This window comes from Diaphorina citri, unplaced genomic scaffold (genome assembly GCF_000475195.1).
Source record: "Diaphorina citri unplaced genomic scaffold, Diaci psyllid genome assembly version 1.1 scaffold470, whole genome shotgun sequence".
Taxonomy (NCBI): Eukaryota; Metazoa; Arthropoda; class Insecta; order Hemiptera; family Psyllidae; genus Diaphorina; species Diaphorina citri.
In genome coordinates, this window is record NW_007377905.1 from 217771 (window position 1) to 233779 (window position 16009).

Consider the following 16009-nt stretch of genomic DNA (forward strand, 5'->3'; position numbering starts at 1 on the left):
TGTCAGTGAGTTGTATTTGTCATTTTGTGGTTTGCCAGTGAGTGATATTTGTCATTTTGAGGTTTGTCAGTGAGTTGTATTCATCATTTTGAGGTTTGTCTGTCAGTTGCATTTGTCATTTTTAGGTTTGTGAGTTCTATTTGTCATTTTGAGGTTTATCTGTCAGTTGTTTTTGTCATTTTGTCGTCAGTTAGTGATATTTGTGTTTTTGTGGTTTGTCAGTCATTAGTCTTTCTCATTTTGTGGTTTGTCTGTCAGTTGTATTTGTCATTTTGAAGTTTGTCTGTGAGTTGTTTTTGTTATTTTTTGGTGTGTCAGTGAGTTGTATTTGTCATTTTGTGGTTTGCCAGTGAGTGATATTTGTCATTTTGAGGTTTGTCAGTGAGTTGTATTCATCATTTTGAGGTTTGTCTGTCAGTTGCATTTGTCATTTTTAGGTTTGTGAGTTCTATTTGTCATTTTGAGGTTTATCTGTCAGTTGTTTTTGTCATTTTGTCGTCAGTTAGTGATATTTGTGTTTTTGTGGTTTGTCAGTCATTAGTCTTTCTCATTTTGTGGTTTGTCTGTCAGTTGTATTTGTCATTTTGAAGTTTGTCTGTGAGTTGTTTTTGTTATTTTTTGGTGTGTCAGTGAGTTGTATTTGTCATTTTGTGGTTTTTCAGGCGTTGTATTTTTCATTTTGTGGTTTTTCAGTGAGTGATATTTGTCATTTTGAGGTTTGTCAGTGAGTTGTGTATTCATCATTTTTATGTTCGTCTGTCAGTTGTATTTGTTAGTTTGAGGTTTGTCAGAGTTGTATTTGTCATTTTGTTGTCAGTGAGTGATATTTGTCTTTTTGTGGTTTGTGAACATCTTGAACGAACATAAATGAACGTTATCATCTTGATCGTCATGTCGTGGACGGCTCTTCTCTTTCTAACCTTATCAAATCTCTTTTTTTCTGTAAATTGTAATTCTCCTTTACTTTAATTCTATTTTTACCTATGTACTAGTTACTAGTATAAGTAGTGTGTACAGAATGTAAGTAGTGTGTACAGAGTATAAGTAGTGAGACCAAAGTGTAAGTAGTGTGTACAGCTGCACAGAGTATAAGTAGTGAGTACAGAGTGTAAGTAGTATGTACAGATGTAAGTATTAAGTTTAGACTGTCTGTAAATTGTAATTCTCCTTTACTTTAATTCTATTTTCACCTATGTACTAGTGTAAGTAGTGTGTACAGAATGTAAGTAGAGTGTACAGAGTATAAGTAGTGTGTACAGCTGCACAGAGTATAAGTAGTGAGTACAGAGTGTAAGTAGTATGTACAGATGTAAGTATTAAGTTTAGACTGTAAGTATTGCTTAATACTTATTGAGTGGCAATAGAGTGTACAGAGTGTAAGAGACATGTATAGAGATGTATGTACAGATGTAAGTATTAAGTTTAGACTGTATTACTTAATACTTATAGAGTGACAATAGAGTGTACAGAGTGTAAGAGACATGTATAGAGTATAAGCAGTGTGTACAGAGTGTAATCAGTGTGTAATGTGTGTAGTAAGTAGTACATAGGTACACACTACTAACTTATAGGTACACACTACTTTTTTTAATTTAAACAGGTATGGACATACCTGTTGTATGGATATACCAACTTTAATATTGTATGGACATACCAACATAGGACATAAAATGTCCTATGCTGGTAGTATAAACAAGGTATATTCTATTCTATTCTATTCTATTCCATACTTACACTAGTACATAGGTAAAAATAGAATTAAAGTAAAGGAGAATTACAATTTACAGAATAGGTAGGTTCACTGTTGTTCACTGAAGTAATCCCTAGCGATTTCCATGTTTAAATCCGTTGGCTTGGAGGTTAACCTGTGAGCACTAGGTTGCGGGTTCGATTTCCGCCCGGGGCGGATTCTATCCTCAACAGATAAGGTTATTCCGATACGGCCGGCTCTCTCCTATCTTGTTTTTCTTCTGTACTAGCTGAATTCTACTTTTTTTTTTAATTTAAACAGGTCTTGAATATTGTTCCATAAAATGTAATGTTATAAACATTACATTTTATGGACATACCAACATAGGACATAAAATGTCCTATGCTGGTAGTATAAACAAGGTATATTCTATTCTATTCTATTCTATTCCATACTTACACTAGTACATAGGTAAAAATAGAATTAAAGTAAAGGAGAATTACAATTTACAGATAAAAGAGATTTGATAAGGTTAGAATGAGAAGTGTGTAGTAAGTATTAAGTATAGAGTGGCAATAGAGTGTACAAAGTGTAAGAGACATGTATAGAGTATAAGCAGTGTGTACAGAGTGTAACCAGTGTAGGTTCTTCTTGTACTTTTTCTTGTAACTTGTCTGTTCTTTGTCCTTGTTCTGTCCTGTCTGTTATTTGTCCTTGTTCTGTTATGTCTTGTCTGTTATTTGTCTATGTTATGTCACGTCAATAGTTTCTGCCACTGCTCCTGCTCTGTGCTCCCCTTATTGTCGGTTTTTTGTGCACGAGTCAAAGGACCGGCATGACGAGGAGAAGTGAAGGAGCAGGAAGGCGTTTACATTCAGCTCCGAATCATTTGCGTTGCTTTTTCTTGTAACCTGTCTGTTATTTGTCCTTGTTCTGTCCTGTCTGTTATTTGTCCTTGTTCTGTTATGTCTTGTCTGTTATTTGTCTATGTTATGTCACGTCAATAGTTTGTATTAAGTATAGAGTGGCAATAGAGTGTACAGAGTGTAAGAGACATGTATAGAGTATAAGCAGTGTGTACAGAGTGTATCCAGTGTAGGTGGTACTTCTTGTACTTTTTCTTGTAACTTGTGTAAATTTTTTCCTATGCAAGAAAAATAAAACTACAACTCAAGTTGTGAACCTGTTAATAATAATAATTTTGTGGTTTGTCTGTCAGTTGTATTTGTCATTTTTAAGTTTGCCTGTGAGTTGTATTTGTCATTTTGTGGTTTGTCAGTGAGTTGTATTTGTCATTTTGTGGTTCGTGTGTGAGTTGATTCATCATTTTGAGGTTTGTCTGTCAGTTGTATTTGTCGCTTTTAGTTTTGTAAGTGGGTTGTATTTGTCGTTTTGAGGTTTTTCTGTCAGTAGCATTTGTCAATTTTTAGTTTCTCAGTGAGTGATATTTGTCATTTTGTGGTTTGCCTGTCAGTTGTATTTGTCATTTTGAGGTTTGTCAGAGTCGTATTCGTCTTTTTGTGGTTTGTCAGTGAGTTTTATAAATGTTTGAGGTTTGTCTGTCAGTTGTATTTGTCTTTTTGTGGTTTGTTAGTCATTTCTTTGTCATTTTGTGGTTTGTCAGTGAGTGATATTTTAACCAGTGTAGGTACTTCTTGGACTTTTTCTTGTAAATTTTTACCTATGCAAGAAAAATAAAACTACAACTCAAGTTGTGAACCTGTTAATAATAATAATTTTGTGGTTTGTCTGTCAATTGTATTTGTCATTTTTAAGTTTGCCTGTGAGTTGTATTTGTCATTTTGTGGTTTGTCAGTGAGTTGTATTTGTCATTTTGTGGTTCGTGTGTGAGTTGATTCATCATTTTGAGGTTTGTCTGTCAGTTGTATTTGTCGCTTTTAGTTTTGTAAGTGGGTTGTATTTGTCGTTTTGAGGTTTTTCTGTCAGTAGCATTTGTCAATTTTTAGTTTCTCAGTGAGTGATATTTGTCATTTTGTGGTTTGCCTGTCAGTTGTATCATTTTGTGGTTTGTCAGTGAGTGATATTTGTCATTTTGAGGTTTGTCCGTCATTAGTCTTTGTCAGCTTGTGGACGTCTGACAGTTTTATTTGTAGTTTAGCGGTTTGTCTTTTAGTTGTGTTCGTCATTTTGAGGTTTGTCAGTGAGTTTTATTCGTCATTTTGTGTTTGGTCTATTCGTCATTTTTTTGGTTTGTCTGATTGTATTTGTCATTTTGTGATTTGTCTGTCATTTGAATTTGTCGTTTTGAAGTTTGTCAGTGTGTTTGGTCTATTCGTCATTTTGAGGTTTGTCTGTCAGTTAAATTCGTCATTTTTTCGGTTTCTCTGATTGTATTTGTCATTTTGTGATTTGTCTGTCATTTGAATTTGCCGTTTTGAAGTTTGTCAGTGAGTTGTATTTGTCATTTTGAGGTTTTTCTGTGAGTATTAGGTATGTGTCATTTTGTGTTTTGTCTGTCATTTGTATTTTTCATTTTGTGATTTGTCTGTCATTTGTATTTGTCATTTTTAGGTTTGTCATTGAGTTGTATTTGCCATTTTGTGGTTTTTCTGTGAGTTGTATTCGTCATTTTGAGGTTTGTCTGTCAGTTGTATTTGTCATTTTTAGGTTTGGCAGAGTTGTATTCGTCATGATGTGGTTTGTCAGTGAGTTGTATTTGTCATTTTGAAGTTCGTCCGTCATTAGTCTTTGTCATTTTGTGTTTTATCTGTCAGTTGTATTTGTCATTTTGAGGTCTGTCAGAGTTGTATTCGTTATTTTCTGGTTTGTCTGCCAGTTTTATTTGTTTTGAGGTTTGTCAGTAAGTTGTATTTGTCATTTTGTGTTTTGTCAGTGAGTTTTTTTTTTCGTCATTTTGAGGTGTGTTAGTGAGTTGTATTCATCATTTTGGGGTTTGTCAGTGAGTTGTATTTGTCATTTTTAGGTTTGTCGGTCAGTTGTATATGTCATTTTTTGGTTTGTCTGTCAGTTGTATTTGTCATTTTGAGGTTTGTCAGAGTTGTGTATTCGTCATGATGTGGTTTGTCAGTGAGTGATATTTGTTTTTTTTTTGTTTTTTTTTTTTTTGTGGTTTGTCCGTCATTAGTCTTTGTCATTTTGTGTTTTATCTGTCAGTTGTATTTGTCATTTTGAGGTCTGTCAGAGTTGTATTCGTTATTTTCTGGTTTGTCTGCCAGTTTTATTTGTAGTTTACTGGTTTGTCGGTTAGTTGTATTCGTCATTTTGAGGTTTGTCAGTAAGTTGTATTTGTCATTTTGTGTTTTGTCAGTGAGTTTTTTTTTTTTTTTTGTCATTTTGAGGTGTGTTAGTGAGTTGTATTCATCATTTTGGGGTTTGTCAGTGAGTTGTATTTGTCATTTTTAGGTTTGTCGGTCAGTTGTATATGTCATTTTTTGGTTTGTCTGTCAGTTGTATTTGTCATTTTGAGGTTTGTCAGAGTTGTGTATTCGTCATGATGTGGTTTGTCAGTGAGTGATATTTGTTTTTTTTTTTTGTGGTTTGTCCGTCATTAGTCTTTGTCATTTTGTGGTTAGTCAGTCAGTTGTATTTGTGATTTTGTGGTTTGTCTGTCAGTTGTATTTGTCATTTTGAGGTTTGTTTGTGAGTTGTATTTTTCATTTTGAGGGTTGTCTGTCAGTTGTATTTGTCATTTTGAGTTTTGTCTGTGAGTAGTATTTGTCATTTTGGGGTTTGTCTGTGAGTTGTATTTGTCATTTTGGGGTTTGTCAGTGAGTTGTATTCGTCATTTTGTGGTTTGTCAGTGAGTTGCATTTGTCATTTTGAGATTGAATTTTTGACCTTTTAAATTTACTTTTTCGGAATCAATGACCTCAATTTTGGATTTTTCACAACTTTTTACGTAGGAATTGACCTTTTATTCAACCAGACAGAGCCATAACCCACAGAAAAAAGCCCATCATTTTTTAAGTTACCTTCTACCTTCTTGAAGTAGAACCTAAAGACGTACGTATATTCCTCACGAGCATCTGCATCGAGTGCCTCTAGAAGGACTTTCACTTTCAAGTCTCCTTTCACTTTGTACCCATTTCTAATTTCTTTCTTCATCGACAGAACCTGATGGCCTCTTCAGAACCAACGGGTCTGGTTGGGCGGAAGAGTGATTGGGCGCCAATGGCGTTAAGGTGGATTTTCACCAACGCGACCTCTGTCGCGCGACGTGACCAGTTTTCACTTGCAACATTTGTCGCGCGACGTGACCTGTTAAAAATTAAAGCACTCCCCGACAAAATCGCGCGACATATGTCGCGCGAATGTCGCGCGACGTGACCTGTTTTCACTTGCAATTAAAAAATATTTTAATTTATTTTTTTTTTTAAGCTGTGTATTCAACGTGATATAGGGTGATCATTTTGAGGTTTGTCAGTGATTTATATTTGTCATTTTGAGGTTCGTCAGTGATTTGCATTTGTCATTTTGTGGTTTGTCAGTGAGTTGTATTTGTCATTTTGTGGTTTGTCAGTGAGTTGTCTTTGTCATTTTGTGGTTTTCAGTGAGCTATATTTGTCATTTTAAGGTTATCAGTCATTTCTGGATTATCAGTCATTGTTTTTTTTTTTTGTATGTCAGTTCATAGAAAGTCAGTCATTGGTTCTTTTTGTCAGTTCATGGATTGTCAGTCATTGTTTTGTTTATAAGTTCGTGGATGGTTGTCATTGTTTTATTTGTTAGTTCATGGATTGATTGTCAGTCATTGTTTTGTTTATAAGTTCGTGGATGGTCTGTCATTCTTTTATTTGTTAGTTCGTGGATTGTCAGTTATTGGTTTGTTTGTCAGTTCATGGATTGTCAGTCATTGTTTTATTTGTTTGTCAGTTCATAGAAAGTCAGTCATTGTTTTATTTGTTAATTCGTGGATGGTCTCTCATTGTTTTATTTGTTAGTTCGTGGATTGTCAGTCATTGTTTTGTTTATAAGTTCGTGGATGGTCTGTCATTATTTTATTCGTTAGTTCATGGATTATCTATCTATCAGTCATTGTTTTGTTTATATGTTTTGTCTGTTATTTGTCCTTGTACTGTCCTGTCTATTATTTGTCCTTGTTCTTTCATGTCTTGGATTGTCAGTCATTGTTTTGTTTATAAGTTCGTGGATGGTCTGTCATTGTTTTATTCGTTAGTTCATGGATTATCAGTCATTATTTTGTTTATATGTTTTGTCTGTTATTTGTCCTTGTACTGTTCTGTCTATTATTTGTCCTTGTTCTTTCATGTCTTGTCTGTTATTGGTCCTTGTTCTGTCTTGTCTGTCCTTGTTCTGTCATATCTTGTCTGTTATTTTTCTTTATTCTGTTATGTTTTGTCTGTTATTTGTCCTTGTTCTGTCATGTCTTATCTGTTATTTGTCCTTGTTCTGTCATATTTTGTCTGCTTTTGTCCTTGTTCTCTCCTGTTTGTTATTTGTCTTTGTTCTGTCATGTCTTGTTTGTTATTTGTCCGTTTTCTGTCTTGTCTTGTCTTTTATTTGTACTTTTTCTGTCCTGTCTGTTATTTATCCTTGTTCTGTCCTTCTTTTATTTGTACTTTTTCTGTCCTGTCTGTTATTTGTCCTTGTTCTGTCCTGTCTGTTATTTGACCTTGTTATGCCATGTTTTTTTTTGTCCTTGTTCTGTCATGTTTTGTCTGTTATTTGTCCTTGTTCTGCCCTGTCTGTTATTTGTCCTTGTTCTATTATGTCTTGTTGTTATTTGTCTATGTTATGTCACGTCAATAGTTTGTCCTTTTTTTCTGTTATTTGCTTTTGTTCTGTCACGTAATGTTCTGTCATGTTTTGTCTGTTATTTGTCCTTGTTCTGTCCTGTCTGTTATTTGTCCTTGTTCTGTTATGTCTTGTTGTTATTTGTCTATGTTATGTCACGTCAATAGTTTGTCCTTTTTTTCTGTTATTTGCTTTTGTTCTGTCACGTAATGGTTTGTCATGTTTTGTCTGTTATTTGTCTTTGTTATGTAACGTCATAGTTTGTCATAGTTTTTGTTATTTGTCCGTGTTATGTCACTTCATAATTTGTCATATTTTGTCTGTTATTTGTCTTTGTTATGTCACTTCATAGTTTGTCATGTTTTGTCTGTTATTTGTCTTTGTTCTATCATGTCATAGTTTTTCTGTTACCTATTTGTTTGTGTTCTGTCACTTCATAGTCTCTCATGTTTTGTCTGTTAATTGTCTTTGTGGCTGGCCAATAAATATTTTGAAATGTCTTTTTATACGTAAGTAAAAGTAGAAACACGTCATGTGAGCTCTAGAAACACGTCTTGGTGAGTCAGAGAGATGTGGTTTCGAAAGAAGTTCTCCCATAATATAGCAGGTGATTTCGTTCACAATAGCGTGGGCTCACGTCATTTGAGCTCACGTGACGTGAGGGCGGTGTAGCTATCGTTAACGCAACCACCTATACTATATTATGGTAGAACTTTGAACCACTCTCTTTCAGACTCCCCATGAGTTCACGTGACGTATTTCTAACTTTAAAAAAGTTGAAGACCCCTGGTTTAGTCGCCCGCCGCTTGATCTGTCCTTTTAACAGGGAGTAGGTACATCTGGTGATGGTAATAAAAATTCAGTGAGTGTTTGGTATAAAGTAAAAGTCAAAATGTAAAGTTCGTCTTTATTGATTTTGGTTCAAAGTCTTGAAATAAGTTACAGTCGAAAAGTAGTTTTAAAAAAAAATTAAAATTCTATTAAAATTAAAGCACTCCCACTCATAAGGAATAAACTAAAATGAAGAGTCGCGCGACACGTTCCCACTGGCATTGCTACGCGACATTCCTTTGATCCGGACCGACTTTCATCGGATAGAAGTCGCATGGTCGCACGACTTTTTTTCGTGTCGCGCAACAGGTTTCCACTATGCGACTTTTGTCGCGCGGCAAAGGTCGCGTTGGTGAAAACCCACCTTTACACGGGATATATTTAGATACTTACCTTACCAACCAAATACCAAATACGAAGTACTTATCTTATAGTTCTTATCACTTATCAGATAACTGAAGTTGAGTGTTCAATCACTGGATGGGTGACCGTCCGGGCATTGTATTCATTCGTTTATGTTAGCTAGGATGAGAGTGCTGGGTCTTCTTTTGCATGGGGCATTAGAGACGCGTCTTCATTTGGTTTTCGGCTGGTAGGTCCATAACCAAAATCCTTCAATCTTCTTCGTAACTGAAGATACCTGTTTTCCTTTCGAAAACGGAACCAATTTTGATGGCGCGCTTGGGTTTCCTATGGTTTAGTACAGGCGCGCTATCACGCCAAAAGAGTTGAAACAAGCTTGAGAAAAGGAGAAATTCCGAAAAGAAAATACAACTTGGGTAGGTCTAGTAGTTAGAGGTGGTACGTAGAAGGCATTTTGGGTATACCAAAAAAAAAAAAAAAAACTGATTACACAAAAGTCAACTGATTGGCCATAAGGAGTGCGAAAATTAGCTGACTGACCATGCATAAGGTAATATGCAAAACGGCGGTTTACATCGTTTGGCGAAAGAAAATTTCGGAAAAGTCGTACCATTTTCCAGTAGTACAGGAAAAACCACTTTCGGGATCATAAAACTCAACTGATTGGCAATAAGAATACGAAAATTAGCTGACTGATCATAAGGCAATATGCAAAACAGCGGTTTACATCGTTTGGTGAAAGAAATTTTCGGAAAAGTCGTACCATTTTCCAGTAGTACAAGAATCGTACTCCTTATTGCCAATCAGTTGAGTTTTATGATCCCGAAAGTGGTTTTTCCTGTACTACTGGAAAATGGTACGACTTTTCTGAAATTTTCTTTCGCCAAACGATGTAAACCGCCGTTTTGCATATTGCCTTATGGTCAGTCAGCTAATTTTCGCAATCCTTATGGCTTCGCCAAACGATTTAAACCGCCGTTTTGCATATTACCTTATGCATGGTCAGTCAGCTAATTTTCGCACTCCTTATGGCCAATCAGTTGAATTTTGTGTAATCAGTTTTTTAGGTATACCCGGCATTTTTAAGTCAGAGGTAGGTAAGTACCTAAGGCCCAAGTCTACAAGTTCATGTTAAAATAGTTTTTAACCCCTGAGAATGCCCGAAGAATGCTCGAAGAAGTCTCCGAAGTCAACAATCAGTCCAAAATGAACCTGTCACCTGTAGAACTCACTTTTTCATTAGTATTAAAGTTGATAAAAAAAATCATGGATCCATGAATCACCTGTTTTGAATTTTGCCCCAAAATCTCATACCGAAACAAATAGGTAGGTACCTATAGGTATTATCTACCTACTCTTCCTACAATCCTACCATTCTTTGCCTACTAAAAAAATAGAAAGTAATTAAGAAACTTTTATACGATACAAGACCACTAAATATAAAGCCTAGCGTGCCTTCAGTAAAGTGGTGAAGTAGTGATAACGAAAGTCTTATCAGTAGATAGTGAAATTGTACACAGTACATACAAGTCTTACCAGGGCTGATCTTAGAGGACCATCAGGGAGCAAGGGAAAGGGCTGTCAGTATTTTCTGCGTCAGTGAATATTGATAAAACGTCCTTCGCGGACAGGTGGACACGGACATGAAGCACGCTGAATGCATCCGGGCTTCTTTCATGTCCAATATGAATTTAGGATACGGATAATTTCAAATTCATTTTTATGTTTTTGGTGTTTTTTTTTTTGTTTGTTTGTTTTTTTTTTTTTTTTTTTTTTTTTTTTTTTTTTTTTGGGTGTATTTTATTTTATTAGCTGGCTATACAAGTATAAGAAAATGGCGGCTTATGCACAATTGCACATACCTACATGTATGATTTTCTTAGCTGTTTGATCGCTTCAAAGTCTTCGCTCTCTCAAGTATCTGCCCAAACAGCCCCATCTTATAAAATCAGCCCTGATATTCAATAAACAACCAAAGTAGTATAGAAAACATATCCATTCTTTGCCTACTAAAAAAATAGATAGTAATTAAGAAACTTTTACGAGTCAAGACCACTAAATATAAAGCCTAGCGTGCCTTCAGTAAAGTGGTGAAGTAGTGATAACGAAAGTCTTATCAGTAGATAGTGAAATTGTACACAGTACATACAAGTCTTACCAGGGCTGATCTTAGAGGACCATCAGGGAGCAAGGGAAAGGGCTGTCAGTATTTTCTGCGTCAGTGAACATTGATCGTCCTCCTTCGTATTAGACAGGTGGACACGGACATGAAGCACGCTGATCAGAATGCATCAGAGAAAGTCCGGGCTTCTTTCATGTCCAATATGAATTTAGGATACGGATAATTTCAAATTCATTTTTTTTTGTTTTTTTTTTGTTTTTGGTGTTTTTGGTGTTTTTTTTTTTTTTTTTTTTTTTTTTTTTTTTTTTTTTGTGTTAAACGACAATGTACTATCGGGTATTGACTATACATCACTACCAGTACCTAGGTATAGATATGTATGTAATTATGTTATAGCTATAGTAATTAACTTCCTCAGTGCATTTCTCTTTCACTGAGACTATCTCAGATATAATATATGTACATGAAGGTACTATACATAGATCTCGTATAGGTAGATACCTCCATATTAGATATACGGAGGTACATATAGTTTGGTATTAGATGGCTAGATAGCTATACTTGTTATTTCTTTAAATCGGTAGGTAGCCAACTCACACCTCACCTCTTATTTTGAGCTTTTAGTCTCTTTGGCTGAATGGTCAAGAGCACTGACTCAACCTGAAGTTGCTGGGTTGGAATCCCGGCGAGGGCGGACATTTTCTGACCATGTATCTCTCGTTTAATTTTATGAATTTTGTAATTTAAATAGAATTTATTTTATGAACAAAAACTTCGGAAAATCAAAATTCCAAGTCGTTCAAAAGTTTGGTGGCACTTTTGTGTCATGCCGTAAATAAATTGACTTGGACTCCGAACCACCAACCTCCACATCCGCAGTCCGTCATGCCAACCACCACACCACTGAGGTTAATTTACTACAGCTGTTTCATTATGTCTCGTGAGTTTAATGAAAGCGGTAATAACTAATTGATTCGTCTACCGGCACCTGATAATTAATCGATACGCGCCATATCGATAAAATTTAATGATCGATAAGATCCAAGTCGTAAATGCAACCCAGGTTCATCTTGGTAGTGAAAGTTGAATTTAGAAAGGGAAATAAATTTCGTATGCATGATGAACTGTGGATAACGTATGCGAGTACGTAAATAAATACCCTTACCCTTGCTGAGCTAAAGAAATAGCAAAGGTTGAGTGCGAAGGGACCACTCGTAAAAATTTTGTAGCTAAAACCAAATGTAAGCCCAAAGCAATCACCCTAGACTGATTGAGAGACTGACGAAAAACGCCCACCCCGTCTGTACACAGGAAAAGGCGAGGAAGAAGAAGAAGGAGAAGAAGAAGAAGAAGAAGAAGAAGAAGAAGAAGAAGAAGAAGGAGAAGAAGAAGAAGAAGAACTCCCTTATCAAGTTAGTGGAGATGTCAATCTCACCACACGGCAACTCCCTTATGATGGTAGTGGAGATGTCAATCTCACCACACAACAACTCCCTTATGATGGTAGTGGAGATGTTAAATTCACCTAAAGGTTTATAGTGGAGATGTCAAATTTACCAAAAATCAACTACCTTAAGATACCTATTAGTGGAATTAACAAATTCACCTAGGTCCTAGAGATACCTACATATATCCAGATGATATTGGTGGAGATGTCAAAAGCACCTCAAGTATAATCTCCAATAATCTCCATTCTTAACGTTAATTAACACCTACTAATCTCCATGATGTGCTCATGCTCCTTCACTCGAGAAAGGCGTAAAGGGAAACGTTTGGACAAAAATAATTGCATTAATATCCAAATTAATTTCTTACGTCATCGGCAGAGAAATCAATTCAATCAATTTGATTTGATTCTACATTTTGAATGTAACGTAACACCCTTCTAAAAGATCTTAGCAGTTATAGAGTGACGTTTAAGTCTCTATCAAACTAAATCAACGTAGGTACATGAAATAGACGATACGCGAATTGTAGGTAGGTACCTTCTTTTTATGACTATTGTAATAATAAAGGAAGGACGGACTAAAAAGGAGCTTTTCTAAAAGAAAGGAATGTCGCCGATGTCACGAGATAAATGTAAATGTACATAAATGCAATTTCTTTGTGTTATTATGTCACAACTTTGGTGCCCACTGCAGCATTGTAGGATTTTTCCCAATACATATCTCAATAATCCTAACAACCAATGTTTACCTACCATGCTGGCACTGCTATGCGCATTTACATGTCATAGCTACTCATTTTCCTCACGAGGCTGAGTGGGCCCCGCAACAGCCAGTCACGGGATCAGCGCATTTACATGTCATAGCTACTCATTTTCCTCACGAGGCTGAGTGGGCCCCGCAACAGCCAGTCACGGGATCAATCAACATTTACATGTCATAGCTACTCATTTTCCTCACGAGGCTGAGTGGGCCCCGCAACAGCCAGTCACGGAATCAATCATTTGCTTACATGTCATAGCTACTCATTTTCCTCACGAGGCTGAGTGGGCCCCGCAACAGCCAGTCACGGGAGCAATCATTTGCATGTATATCTCAATAATCCTAACAACCAATGTTTACCTACCATGCTGGCACCGGTCGCTATGCGCATTTACATGTCATAGCTGTCCTCACGAGGCTGAGTGGGCCCCGCAACAGCCAGTCACGGGATCAATCATTTGCATGATACAAATTTCTTGACCCCGCAGGGAATCGAACCCGGGTCCGCTGAGTGGGCCCCACAACAGCCAGTCACGGGATCAATCATTTGCATGATACAAATTTCTTGACCCCGCCGGGAATCGAACCCGGGTCTCCCGCGCGTGCAACGCGAGCACAGGTGACCCCTAACCAGGGAGCTGACCCATCGTCATAATCTGCAGAAGACTACTTAAGCTGGCATTGCTGCAAATGCCTTGATATCCTCTATTGTCACGAGATAAATGTTGCAAGTGAAAACAGGTCACGTCGCGCGACAGAGGTCGCGTTGGTGAAAACGCACCTTAAGATTCGCTTTCGATAATCAAACCCCTATACTTTTCAAACGAAAATTTCTATCCTTTTAAACTTCAAAACACCTCAATAGAGCAGTTCAGAGTTCAGCAGTTGCGCTTACTTGGGTGACGTTTCTAAGTCACGACTCTTTGAACTTTTTTCATTAGAACGGCAAATAAATATTGAATTTTTGACCTTTTAAATTTACTTTTTTCGGAGTCAATGACCTCCGTTTTGGATTTTTCACAACTTTTTACACAGGAATCGACTTTTTATTCAACCAGACAGAGCCATAACCCACAGAAAAAAGTCCATCATTTTTTAAGTTACCTTCTACCTTCTTGAAGTAGAACCTAAAGAAGTGCCTATATTCCTCACGAGCATCTGCATCGAGTGCCTCTAGAAGGACTTTCACTTTCAACTCTCCTTTCACTTTGTACCCATTTCTAATTTCTTTCTTCATCGACAGAACCTGATGGCCTCTTCAGAACCAACGGGTCTGGCTGGGCGGAAGAGTGATTGGGCGCCAATGGCGTTAAGGTGGATTTTCACCAACGCGACCTCTGTCGCGCGACGTGACCTGTTTTCACTTGCAACATTTGTCGCGCGACGTGACCTGTTATGGAAAATTTTGTTTAGCCAAAACCAGTTGGCCTCAAAGCGATCACTCTAAACCTGATTGAGAGGCCGACGACAAACGCCGACCCCATCTGAACATGGGAAAAGGCGAAGAAGAAGAAGAAGAAGAAGAAGAAGAAGAAGAAGAAGAAGAAGAAGTTAAAATAGGAAGAATACCTACACGGAGGTATACATATAATATTAAATTGATGCGTATATCTCTATTGAATTGTTGATGGATATTCGGTGTGATTCTAAATTGATTATTTCTTGTCTACCTACCTACTGGACCGACTGACTATTTTCACTACTTATATATACCTAGGTAGATAGATATACATAGATATGTAGATAGATATACATATAGGTAGCGTCTGTAAGAAGAGAGAGTCGAATCAATCGCATCATCTTCGAATAAGAAAGAGAATTTCCCCGATGTTCAGTAGGTACCTATAACTGACTACTTGATGACTTATGGAAGTCGGTAGGTATCAGGGCCGTATACAGGTTGTTATCGAGGAGGGGGGGCAAGCGTCCAAAAACGGTGATGTACCGGGGAGGTCAGGGCCGGATTACCCATAAGGCAGAATGGCAGACTGCCACGGGCCCCACGCTTTGAGAGTATGTGTACCTATATTTATGTACCTACAGTGTCTAGGTACGTAGGTGTATATTTAAATTACGGTGAGGAAATAGAAGTACCTGGAACGTATTCTTCTCTCCCCACGAACGTGACCTGCCATATCTCGTCCTCCTCCCCGGGCGTACGGTTGAATATCGCATCGGCCGTACGGTTGACTATCGTATCGGTCATAGGATTATTGACTATCGTATCGGTCCATTCGTTCTTAGCCTCCCCGAGAAACTCAATCACTAGCGCCTTCACTTTCTTAGGTTTGTCGTGAAGATTCAGGATGACTCTGCCCGATACAATTTGACCGGCGTAGTATGTACTGGAAGGGCTATCAAACTCAATATGGAATTCTTTCATTGTGGTTTAATACCTTGATAATTAACTTTCCTTGGACTAATTACACCTGTCTGTGATCGGACCAGATTAAAATCCAAGGAAGAAATTTGAGCTTTCGTAACACAAAACCAATTTAAAAATGTCGAAATTAGAGTGTTGAACTACAATCTCTGGCTATTCTTCAAAGTTCAATGATGATTATTGGCTATTAATGATGATTATTTGCTAAAGTTGAGTGTTCAATCACTGGATGGGTGACCGTCCGGGCATTGTATTCATTCGTTTATGTTAGCTGGGATGAGAGTGCTGGGTCTTCTTTTGCATAGGGCATTAGAGACGCGTCTTCATTTGGTTTTCGGCTGGTAGGTCCATAACCAAAATCCTTCAATCTTCTTCGTAACTGAAGATACCTGAATTCACCAAGAGTTATGTCAATTTTGAGCTGTTAATGTGTGTCATATCTATTCTGTCTAAATTTCGAGTTTGAATTTTGATTTTTTTCTCATTTTAGAAATGAAATCTTTGCAGGAAAAAAATAATTGAAATTTTGGCCTGGTTGAAATATTTAAAATTTGGATGCATTTTAATAAACCGGCTTCTTTTATTCTGGCATGTTAGCCAAGAGAAAAAATAGCAAGAAAGATTATTTTATATTTTGGCCTGATTGAAATATTTAAAATTTGGATGCATTTTAATAA

At 36.9% G+C, this 16009-nt stretch overlaps 2 long non-coding RNA genes across 2 annotated transcripts; both read right to left on the bottom strand.

Annotated features, from left to right (window-relative positions):
• Nucleotides 1-1294: 1294 nt before the first annotated feature.
• Nucleotides 1295-2127, bottom strand: LOC113467395. The gene is made up of 2 exons (XR_003391484.1): nucleotides 1991-2127; nucleotides 1295-1581 (listed from the first exon to the last, which is right to left on the bottom strand). It is a non-coding gene; the product is annotated as an uncharacterized LOC113467395 (long non-coding RNA).
• A 6651-nt stretch (nucleotides 2128-8778) lies between these two features.
• On the bottom strand, nucleotides 8779-10392 carry LOC113467397. Its single transcript, XR_003391486.1, has 2 exons — nucleotides 10157-10392; nucleotides 8779-8897 (listed from the first exon to the last, which is right to left on the bottom strand). It is a non-coding gene; the product is annotated as an uncharacterized LOC113467397 (long non-coding RNA).
• Nucleotides 10393-16009: the final 5617 nt, after the last annotated feature.